The sequence below is a fragment of the Arachis stenosperma genome, chromosome 7 (assembly GCF_014773155.1).
Source record: "Arachis stenosperma cultivar V10309 chromosome 7, arast.V10309.gnm1.PFL2, whole genome shotgun sequence".
Taxonomy (NCBI): Eukaryota; Viridiplantae; Streptophyta; class Magnoliopsida; order Fabales; family Fabaceae; genus Arachis; species Arachis stenosperma.
Window position 1 is genome coordinate 54,297,152 of NC_080383.1, and position 13,022 is coordinate 54,310,173.

Sequence of the window (13,022 nt, forward strand, 5' to 3'; positions counted from 1 at the left end):
TTCTTGAAGTCTGTAGTGTTGAATCTCGGGTTTGGTTGCTTTTGGAGGAAATTCGAAATGAGAGGAATGAAAAAAGGGCTTTCAAAGACTACTATTGTTGAGCTGAAAGAACAATTGGCAAAGAAAATTCTGAGAAATGTTAGAGCCCAAGGGCATTCCTACGTTGAGCTATGTAAGCTTAGAAAGAAGAAGAACATTTTTTTTCTGTATTCTGTGTCTTAAGACTTTTTTCATTGATGATGTTCTATATCAACATTTGAGAGATAATTTGCATATGTGGAAACTATCTACTGCTGAGAATCACTCTTCTTAAACTAAATTTCTGGCCTTTTAATTAAACCGGTTCAATCATGGTTTGACTTTGGTTGAAAGATTGAACCATTAAACTAGTCACTCGACCGGTTCAATGACTGGTCCGCTTCTAGCAACCTTGATATTAACTCAATTATTCGACATAAAAAATTTCTCCAACTAAAATAATCAGGAAAAAAAATAAAGAAATAATATTACATGATCAATAAAATTTAAAAAATAAAAAAATAATATTACATGATCAATAAAATTTAGAGTCTTGCTACACATTTAAGTATTTTTGGTAATTAAGTCTAACCAAATTGGCACAAATCCAATAAAAATTATTCACATAATTTGTGCGTAAATCACACACTTCTCTTTTTTACAGTTTTTTATTTCTTTTTTTTCTTTGTTTTTTTTCTTTTTCTTATTTTTATTCTTTTTAAGAAGGTGAAACAAAAAAAATTTTAAAAAATATGAAAAAAAGAAGCCGAAAAAGAAAAAGATGATAATGATAAAAAAAGAAGAGAAAGTAAAAATTTAAATTGTGTAAAATTTATCAAAAAATAGTACCGAAATTTCTTAATTATGACACGAAAAAAATTTTATTTTGACAATAAAAATTTCTTATCCATGACACAATTTTTAAACTAATTAAAAGTTATAAAAATTTTTTACCGTGATATATAAAATTTTTTAATCATGACACATGAAAGTTTTTAACTAATTAAAATTTATCGAAAACAAAGATAATACTAAAATTTATTAACCGTAATAAAAAAAATTTTTGAAATGACACAGGAATTTCAATAGGACAATATATAGTTTATAAATTAAAGTTTTAGAGATCAAAATACATAAACAGTACAAAAATTTCTTCGTCAGGACACAATATGTATGAAAAAACTTTTAAATTTGTGTCACTGTAATAAGGAGCATGAAGAATGAAGAATTGTAATTTAATCCACAAGTTTTGGCCAATAAATCTCCTCACTTCCCCAAAGCTTCCTAAAAGTAAACAATTTATTATTTATTATTGTCTTCCTTAATCATTAACAACTTAATTACATGACAAAATCGTAGAAGGAACATAATTATAGCAATCAAGATCAAGGGAGGACCCCTTGTTTCTGAGCAGAGACGTCGATTATTGGAAGGAGATGACAGAAGCGCACATGTTCAGGGCCAATATGACGGGTCTCAACAAAGAGGAGGTCAAGGTTAACGTTGAAGAAAGTAGTTAAACAGTGCATATACGTAGAAGACTTGGTTATTAAAACACTTGGCTGCTTAGTTTTTCCCTAAAAAAATCTTTACTACATTTGCTTAATGTTGTCGTTCTTGAAGATATGTGTTCTGCGTCTGAGTTGTAAAGTTACATTGTAGCTTATTGTGGAGAAAAAGTCTTAAACGTTCCTAATAATTGTTGCAAAAGATAATAAGGCTTTCAATTAAAAAAAAAAATCTTTTAAGGTTCTTGATTTTAATTTGTGTAAGATTGATTAGTTACTTCGTTAATTTTATTTTTGAGTTTATATATACAACATGTTTATATAGCATGTTAAATTATTAATTTGTCCGTTAAATACCAATTAAGATTAATAGATTTTTTATTAGAAGCTTCGTTGTTTTTTGAAAATAATTATCACCGTTATTTAAGATTTTTTTTATTTTTTGTTATCTCTTTAATATACATTAGCTAAATTTTTTATGTAATAATTAAAAAATATTAATAATTTTAAAATTTGTTTAGTTATAAAAATTAAATAAAAAATATATTTTTTAAATTTTTTCATTGTTGATTAATAAAGTTGTTAAGATATTATATTATTAAGATTATGTTAAATTTTAGGTATACTCAATTTAAATTAATCATTATAATTCACATAAAGTTATTAATATTAAAATTGTATATACTATTTTATATAATAGATAATGAAAAATTAACACAATATTTTATCTAAATAAATATAACAAATAAAAATATTTATGTTAACTAAATATGTAAATATAATATTAAAAAAATTAAATTTTAACATTTTAAAATAATTAATAATTAATAGATAAGATTGATAACAACAATTAGTATTCTCATTAATTTAGTGAATGTATGTAAAAAAATAATTAAAAATAGAGAAAAAATTGTAAATAATTTCTGATAATTATTCTAAAAGATAACAAAATTTTTAATAAAATTAATTTTAATCGATACTTAATAAATAAATCAATTAATTAATATGCTACATAGATATATTCTATTAATTCAAGAGAGAAATTATTAACGAAATGATTAATCTGTTTCATAAAATTAAAAATTAAGAATCGAAAATATTTTCTTTATAATTTTTCCAAAATATTATAGAAATGGGGACAGGTATTCACTCTTTATTGAATTGATGACACTGCACGTATATTATAATTTATGTAAATGGAGTTGTCAAATGTGGATCAAATTGGTTTTACATGTCTCCAAACTAGGATGGTTTCGTCTTATTAGCGAAGTCATATCCTGAAATTATAATTCAGATGTCAATATATAGATATCGACAGAATGAAGAATGTTCATGAAGTGGCAAGGGGCCACGCTCCAATAATTGGCATGCACGTTTTATCCCATAAGAAATGGAGATATGGATCATTATTGAAGATGCTAATTAAATTATCCTGTAACCTTAAGAAGATCATAATAAAACAAAATTATTTTGTTAAAGTGGAAGAGTACACGTATACGTAGATGAACAACACGAAACCGGCCATTCCTTTATATCATGACGGACAACTTGGCCCATGAAGACTTTATAGATATATATACATTTATCATTTGTAGATTGTATTTGTATCCACTATTAATTGATTGATAAATTGCATCTTAATTAGCAGTAAATAATAAAGACAGATTATTATCCTTAGCAGGTACCACCAGTTTCGGGTTTTTTTATGCTATGTGAAATTTAAAAAATATGTTACGGATATATTTTAAAATGATCAGTTCCTAATATATATATATATATAGTTTAATCTATTTTTAATATATATTTATATTTTAATATATATTTTATATTAATAATTAATTTTAATAACTGATTTTAATATATAAGTAACACGCTTAAAAATTTAATTATCTTTTTTCTTCGACCTTTTCTTTCATTATATATTCATGTTTAGTATATGTAACCTAATCATCATCACATGCAATGTTGGGAGGCTATGGAATATTGGCATCTGCATTTTAGTATAGAGAATCTTACGGGTCAGCATTTTTAGTAAAATAAAATAAAAATTAATTAGTATTATTTTAATATAAAATAATATAAAAAAATTACATTTTATTTTCAGTTTAGTTATATCGTGTGCGAATATTCCTAGTTATACGAAATTTGTCAATATTTTAATATTAAATTTAAATTTCCTTTTCAATAAATACTTACCATTCACCTCTAAATAAAAATATAATCAATATATTTTTTCTGTTATAAATAATAATCATATTTCATTTCAACACAATTTCTTAAAAGTTATAAAAATTTAATTTTAATATATATAATATAAAACGTTTTACACAGTTGTTCAATTCAAATTTTTTTAGATACACTACAACAAAAGCGCAAAATTGTGACGATTCATTTAGAGTTTTGCAGTGGTTTTAAACTGCCGCAAAATGGAATTCCAACGGTTCGTTAAGCGTCGCTTGATAAGAGGTGGTAATATGATTTTGCGGTGGTTCTAACGAACCGCTGACACAACCGCCACGAAACCAAAAAATAGTGGCGCAGGATTTAATTACAGGCGATTTAAAACTGCCGCTATCTGTCCAACATTGATTTCGGCACAAATTTATCGACGGTTTGAAACCGCTGCTACTTTATAGCCGTTGTTTTTCTTCAAAGTATTATCAAACTAAAAGAAAAATACTATCGACAAGCAAATCAATATAATTCAAAACATAAACAAAATGTATTGATCATCAACTATAATTCTTCCTTTATCCTCCAAAGATGCCAAAGACTTCTGCAGATCTTGTTTTGTTTTTTCAATTTCATGTTTCTCCTTTTGCAATAGGGTTTTTTAATTCAAATTCCTTCTCAGCAGCTCTCAAACTTTTATCTTTTTCTTCAAGAGTACTTGACAGATCTTCCAGTTCCTTCTTCTTATCACTCAGTGACCTTGACCGAACATCCAAATCATGCTCCCTTTACAAGATTTGGTCCTCCCTTTGTTTAAGATCAACCTCCTTCAATTCCCAAGCTCCCTTTGTTTATGTATTAACTTAGAAGACTCAGCCAAGGTCTTAACCTGCTCATACTTGGAAGCCAATTCCCTTCTCTCCATTATGAGAAGGCCCATGTAATGCTAGTGATCATATATCTACATCAAAGTTGCAGGTTAGATAAAAAGTAAAAGTAAGAAATGAATAATGAGTTTCCTAGGCAATTGTATAAGGCCTCAAACCATACATTTCTCACTGAAATGAAACACACCATACACCATTCAGAATTTTCACTTGAAAATGCAATTCAATAGATAATTAAGTGAGGGGCAGAAGTTGATTTTGTGTAAGCAGTAGGAAAACTATTCAACTCAAAGCTCTATGATCTAACTTCCTAGAACTCTTAGGCTGAGAAGCTAAATATTCAAATTTGAACCGCTTTAGTTACAGGGTCCCTATATCAAAATCCAAACTTCAAAGCATTCTATAAAAAGACATATGGCCATTAATCCTCAAGTTCCAAAATCCCTCTAATAATCCAAAAAACTACATTATTTTTAAACAAACATAACATCAACATTTCTAGTTATTTAGCTATTTACCAATATAGAACATGGCAAAGCATCAACCCATTAATGTTATATTTGACAAGTAACACCGACAACATGAAAAGAATTGACAATATGCCATATCAAGTGGCATTTATCTTCTGGAATCAAAGTACGTCTTAAAGGAAAACACAGTGATCTAAGCCCTCTTAAAATATCATTAATGAACATACACCCAAATATAAAAACCATGAAAACAAGGCCGTTTTCATCCATATTATCTTAAACCGTGTACCCTGGATTAGGTACCATCAAATACGGTTGCTGGCTAAGTGATCCTGACTGAAAATCTGGCACAACTGAAGTTCTAGAAGAGGTGGAGGTGGTTGAAATAGCAGCTGTGACAGTGGTGCAAGAACCTCTATGACCCTTGACACCTTTACCTTTGACCCGAGGAGCCATGGCCTACATATATATTAAAAGACAATATTAAAACAATATTAAAGACAAATAACAAGTGTGCTACAAGCATAAATTTCATCTGACTCTGTTCTGAGAGGAAAACAAACTCAATTTAAGAAACAGGTCATGACAAACATATTGATGAACTTAATTTTCAGAACTAAACCAGTTCTTCATTGAAATGGATAAGATAAACTATAGTACCTAACTTAATCACCACATTGAAATGGATAAGATAAACTATAGTACCAGAAATACTTTTTTGCATTGATTGGCTAATGGCACAAGGGTCGCAGATTCCACCTGTTCATGGGTAGCATGTCGTACAAAAAGATGAAATAAAATTAGCAACATTGGTTTTTTACATTGAAAAATGAAAATCATTACATATTGACAATCAATAATCTACTTATTGCAATTAATAACAAGCTAACAACACAACTAACAACTTATTTAGGGAACAAATATAATATTAAGCAGAACATGCAGCCAAGAAAAAAAGCACATGTTCCTAACTTGATCCACTCATCTTCAGATCCAATCATACACAATAATACTTTATTTCAATATAAACAAAGAATAAAATTAAAGAAAGAAAGAAATGAAAGAACACACATACATTCTTGAATCATGCATGTATATACACTCAAAAATCAAAACACATAACATAATTAAGGATAAAGAATTAAGGCCACAAACTAAAAAGAAAAGAAGAACAGTAGTGTAGTGAAGTGATCTAAAAAATAATAAGGTAAATAGTGAAAGAAGTTAGAAGTAGATGGAAAGTGCAAACCTTGTAGTTTACGGCATGTATTTGATATTATTATTATTATTGAAGCCGTGCATATATTTCATTGTAACTGCTCTATGGCCTTAGATAGCTTTTAATGCATATAACTGTGAAATCCAATCACTTCAAACCTTCTCCAAAATTATTTCTCTCTTCTCTCCTTAATTCAGTACCTTCTAGCACCACAGAGAGATAATAAATTAACAACAACAACAATAATAATATAATATAGTGCTATAACCGTGTAAGCTTATAACCATAGAGTATGCTATATAGAAGAAGAACAAGAAGGGCTTTAATTAAGTAAGTAATTGTACTTGTACTTGTTTCTAACTTGGAGAAGAGCAAAGAGACAGTTGTTGAATCTGCCAAATCTGCTACAAATATTGCCAAAGAAGCTGTTCACAACACTGGAGAAAAAGACTCTGATGCAGAACTTTGATTAAAATCTTGGAATTATTTCTGCATTTAATTTTGAATTTAATCAAAATTATTATAGTCTTCTGAAGGCTGAAGCATACTTAATCATGATGGGTGCACAAAGCTTGAAGTATTGCCACAAGAATTGAGAAATTTATTTCAATTTTAATTTTATATTTTATAGGAAATCTGACTCTCAATTTATTAAAAATAGAAGAAGTAGGATTTTGAGCATTGTTTTGATCAGGTGGAAGAAGAAAAGGGTCATTCATGAATCCAAAGTTCATGGTTTCCAACCCATTTACAGGATCAGGACATTGTTCCTCTACATTGAGGATAGTGGGAACTTGGCTGAATCTAAATCCATTAAGGAAACTGGAGTTGAAATTAGGATCCATTTTCAAAGGCATGAAATCTGAAAGAAAATTCACCTCTTCCATTAATATTATTAATCAAAAGTGTAGTTATGTGTCACCAAAAAATCACCACCACTACAACAATAACTACTAAATGAAAATATTCTTCACACAGTTCACGAGCTCTATGTAACAGGTAGATTGAGCACAATTATACCCCTAATCTTCTAAACTTCCAAACTTCACTTGAGTTCCTCCAATAACAAAACCTTTCTGAATATGTCGAAAACTGATACTTTCTGCTCACCTCAGGACAACTATAGTTGTAGATCTAAATTAAAAAGAGAGGTTAGTGGCAAACATATATATCATCAAAAGGAAAACTAATCTGAAACTAATACAAGTCAAACAACCAAATAAATAGAAACACCATCATTAAGAAGTAACCATAAGCTTTCAAGTTATAGAACAAACACACAAATTGAATAGTACAAAGTACCCTTTCCATGTAAGGAGAATCACAATCCAACAACTACATATGAGAAACCCTAATTCATACTAAACAATAAGAATAGACATGCTTCTACACAGAAAGAGGCATTAGGAGAAGTTCAGAAAATAAGCATTAGCAGACTAGATACAAAACCCCCAAAGCCCAACACTTTCAATTCAAAGATTCAAATTTCCAAAAATTCACCTAATGAAGATTGCAAAAAACATCACCAAAGAGGAAAAACTCTCCAATTGAAAGTACAGAAATTATAACACCAATTATCAGCACTCATACACACCGAGACACATAAATTAAGAATCCCCAATGTCTACAGCATAAACCAAATCGCATAGAAGTACCAATTACAATCCTCTATGATAAGTAAACCAAACCTCAAACTCAGCTCAGCACCGCAAAAATCGCAGAGTCTTGTGAACTACGGCTCCTGTAGCACTTTCACCATAACTCTCAGCAAACTCTGAATCAGCAAGGGCAGTGCCATGGGAAGCGATTCATGAACTGTCAAATAAACAATCAAGTCATCACAAAACTTGACACACAATGGCTCTTTCATGGTGAATAATCAAAGAACTCGATGAGTTAATCCAAATTTAGGAGAAACAGGCAAACGCAGAGGTTAAATCACAAAATCGGAAATGAAATCACAAAATCAAAGGCAAACACTAGCTTAATCCTAAATCAAAAACGGCGAGAAGCAAAGAATCAGAAACAACGCACGGCGAGGAGGGGAGGAACCCTTCGCGATGGCGATGCCACGAGCTCAACTCAGAACTTCGTGCGACGGCGAGGAGAGGATGAACGATATGAAGAGGGCCGAGTAGAGCTTCCCCAGATGACGAAGGCACCCACGGTCTGTCCCACCAGCAGCGACAGTGATGATTAGATTTTTGACGGTTTAGAATTCACAAATGAATTCTCGTTGCAAGTATAGTTTCTAAACCAATCACTAATCTTTTCATACAAAAAGTTGTTTATCACTAAAACAAACCCCTAAATTTATAAACCGAAGTATTCAAATCTCGGGTCGTTCTCCCTAGGAATTACAATAAAGTGTCTTGCTATTGGTTATGAGTTATTTTTGGGGTTTTGATAAGAGGCATGAAAGATAAATGGCAAGAAAGTAAACTAATGGCTAAAAAGGTCTTGGCAAGGGTTGGTGGTCAAGGATCTCTATCCTAATCACTAACCACGATATGAGAATTGGCAAGAATTAATCTCATTAATCATCCTCTAACTAGTAGTAAAGGAAAGTCAAATGAGCTATATCAACCCTAGTCCATAAGTCCTAACTCTCCACTAATTCAATTAGTGAGAACTAGAGTCAATGGCTCCCAATCATCAATCACTTGGACATTAGTAACTCAAGAGGTCCTAAGTTACCTTTCCAAGCCAAGAGTATAAAATCCTACTCTAAAATCCAACCAAGCATTTCATCAAACACTTGGAAGGCATAAAAGGAAAACATAGTAAATCAACAACAAGAACAAAATCTAACAACAATTATTGAAAGGAATTAACAACACAAATCAAAAGGAACACAATTATTATGATTTACCTTGAATTGAATTGAAAGAGAAAGGAAGGAACAAAAGTATATCTACACCAAAACACAAGAACAACATAAAGGAAATTGCAACAAAAGAATGGAGGAAAGATGAATGTAACTACAAGGAATTGAGAGATAGAAGTAGAAGAAAGTAAAGATTAAAACCTAGATCTAAGAACTAATCCTAATCCTAATCCTAGAGAGAAGTGAGAGCTTCTCTCTCTAGAAACTAACTCTAACTACTAAACTAAGCTAATGATTAAAAGTATGTAAAGTATGTTGATTCCCCCTTCAATCCTTGGCTTAAATAGCATCATAAATGAGTTGGATTGGGCCCACAAGACTTCTAAAATCGCTGGCCACGTTTTGCTTTAAGTGAACCAGGTGGCAGCAACGATGCATACGCGTACTCTGCGCGTGCGCGCCACCATACGTGTAGAAACTATGGCAAATCTTATATCGTTTCGAAGCCCCGGATGTTAGCTTTCTAACCCAACTAGAATCGCATCATTTGGATCTCTATAGCTCAAGTTATGGTCGTTTAAGTGCGAAGAGGTCGGCTTGACAGCTTTCCGGTTCTTTCATTTCTTCATGAGTTCTCCAACTTTTCATGCTTCTTTCTTCATTCCCTTGATCCAATCTTTGCCTCCTAAACCTTAAATCACTTAACAAACATATCAAGGCATCTAATAGAATCAAGGAGAATTAGATTTAGCTATTTTAAGTCCTAAAAAGCATGTTTTCACTCTTAAGCACAATTAAGGGAGAAGTTATAAAATCATGCTATTTCATTGAATAAATGTGGGTAAAAGGTCATAAAATCCCTTAAATCAAGCACAAGATAAACCCTACAAATGAGGTTTATCAACCTCCTGATGCCAAGGCATCTTAGGCTAGTTTCACTAGCCTTTTTCTTTTATTTTTAGTTGTTTTATGCATTTTCTTGAGCCTTAAGTAATCATTTGGGCCAAATAGTCATGCTTGTCTTAAATCATTCAAACATGAAGATTTTGATGCAAATTCCATGAGTTTTTAGTTATATTCCTTGAATGCTATGAATGGAAGAATTCTCATGAAATTTTGCAAGACTTTGATGCAGTTGTTTGGATGATTTCAGGGAAAAAGAGGCTAGGCAAGGAAGCAACAAAATCAATAAAAGAAGCTTGAATATCAAATGTGGAGTTTAAGCTCTAGTTTAAGCCTAAACTGGAGCTTAAACGTCAGAATCATGAGAAAGGAGGAAATGCTGTAACTGGCGTTTAACCTCCAGTTTAACCTTAAACTGGAAGTTAAACGCCAGAATGAGAAAGGCACTAAGAAGCATTTCCACGTTTAACCTCCAGTTTAACCTTAAACTGGAGGTTAAACGCCAGAATGAGGATTGAACTAAAGGAGCATTTCCACGTTTAACCTCCAGTTTAACCTTAAACTGGAGGTTAAACGTGTTCGACACTTTTTCTCACCAAGGAGCAATTCCACGTTTAACCTCCAGTTTAACCTTAAACTGGAGGTTAAACGCCAGAAGTAAGAAAGGCACCAGGAGCATTTCCACGTTTAAGCTCCAGTTTAACCTTAAACTGGAGCTTAAACGTGTTATATGGAGCAGCTTGACCATGCCTTCTTCAAACATAAATAACTTGAGCTACAAAACTCCAAATGAGGTGATTCAAAATGCATTGGAAAGAAGACATCTAGAGCTTTTCAAGCATATATGGCATGCATGGTGGATACTAAAAATTGAGGGAGAAAACAGCCCCGTAATGTGCATAGAAGAACATAGTACCAACATGCAATCAGGCCAGCTGACCTCTTCACCTTCCATGGAGTATAACTTGAGCTATAGAGATTCAATTGAGGTGCTTCCAGTTGCGTTAGAAAGCTGACATCCATAGCTTTCCAACAAGGTATAATAGTCTATATTTGGCATCAAATTGGCAAGGTTGACAAGAGAACAAAGTGACGACTCAAGAAAGGGGGGTGCAACGTTTGAGTGTAGTTTAATGGATCATTATCCTTTTTGGATTATGTCACTCTACCCTTCAAGCAAGCAAGGCCCATCAACAACACCAAATCAAGGCCACAAGAATCATCTAGAATAGTTTATTTTCATTTGATTGTAATTTGCTTTTAATTTCATTTTCATTTTGTAATTTAGGGAGCCTATTTAAAGGCCTTAGTTTCGGCATTTGGAAAAGAGGGGATTGAAGGGGAATCTAGCCCCTGAGGGGAAACTTTTTAGACACTTTAGAACTTTTCATCAGTTTTGTAATTGAATTCTGAGCAATGAATCACTAAACCCCTTTCATTGGGTTAGGGAGCTCTATTGTAATTCAATGAATCAATAATAGTTTCATCTTCTTCTTCAATCTTTTCTCTTGAATTTTTGTTAGAAAGCTTCTCGATCTAATTCCATTGGGTAGTTGTCTTGGGAAAGAAACTACCCATAATTGGAATCCTTTGGAACCTTGGGAAAGGAATGAAGGATTCATGCTAGAGAAGCTTTCTCACAGTGAATTGGATTGGGGTTTGGATGGATATTGTGACATGTAATCCTACCAAATTGTGGTTCATGAAACTGTGTGGTATAATCAGTGATCGAGCATCATCTCTTCTTATGAACATTTAAACCAAGGGATTGGGAATTTGTTTGTTTTTAGAGAGAATTGGTGAGCCAAGGAATTGGGATCCAATCATCTAAGATTGCCAAGCAAGATTCAATGAATGCATTGGTTGAGGAAGAGATGAAAATGTTTTGATTCGGAGATTTCAATATCTCCTGACCCCAATGAACTCCCCATCTCTGATCTACCTTTTCTATTTACATTCTGCAATTTCAATTCATGCAAATCCTCCCCAATTCCCTTTTAATTTCAGCAATTTACTTTCTAGCACCTTAATTCTAGCAATTTAAGTTTATGCAATTTCAATTCCTTGCAATTTACGTTTCCTGCCACATTTACTTATTGCAATTCTCATCCAAAAGTTGATTCCGCTCAACTAAACAAACTTCTAATTCGAATTGCTCATTCAACCAATCCTTGTGGGATTCGACCTCACTCTATTGTGAGTTTTTACTTGACGATAACCGGTGCACTTGCCGGAAGGAATTTTTGCCGATTGTGCAATTTCCAAAAAGCATAGCATCAAGTTTATGCAGCATCAAGTTTATGGCGCCGTTGCCGGGGATTGGTTTTCGATTGACAATTCTCCAATTGGAAGTTAACTAGATTGAGCAATTTTTCTTTTCTTTTGTTAATAGTTTTTGTTTCAGTTTATTACTGCTAATTTCTGCAAATTTTAATTTGTTTTCTTTGCTTATTCACTTGTTAGCATACTAACCACTAGCTGTTTGTGATATTGCCTCACTATGGAATTTCCACTATCTTTGGATGAGTATTGTTTGAGACTGAGCACATTGCAAAAAAGAAAGGAGTATCCATCATCTTTTGGTCAATCAAAATTCATGAGAAACTCTCCACCACCACAGAATGATTCATGTTATTATGCTCATGGTGGGTGGGAGTATCAGGAACAGGAAACGGGGTACTTCCCAGAGCCACAAAATGGTCCATGTTTTGGTGAATTTGATCACTACTCAAGTTGTGGCTGGGAAGATCAAAACCAAAGAGATTTCACTTATTCACACCCCATTCATCAAGAGCCATCACCTCTGAATTATCCAACCTCACCTCCTAGTTTTACATATCCAAATTCTTCATCACTTGAGCATTTCTCAGCACAAAATTCCTTCTCAAATTCATACAATTCATTTCACTATCCACAAGACTCATTCTACTACACACAAGAGTCATACCACTACCAAAACTCCAACCAAAGACCCTATCAGCCCACACAAAACACATACTCCCAGCCACCATATCACAG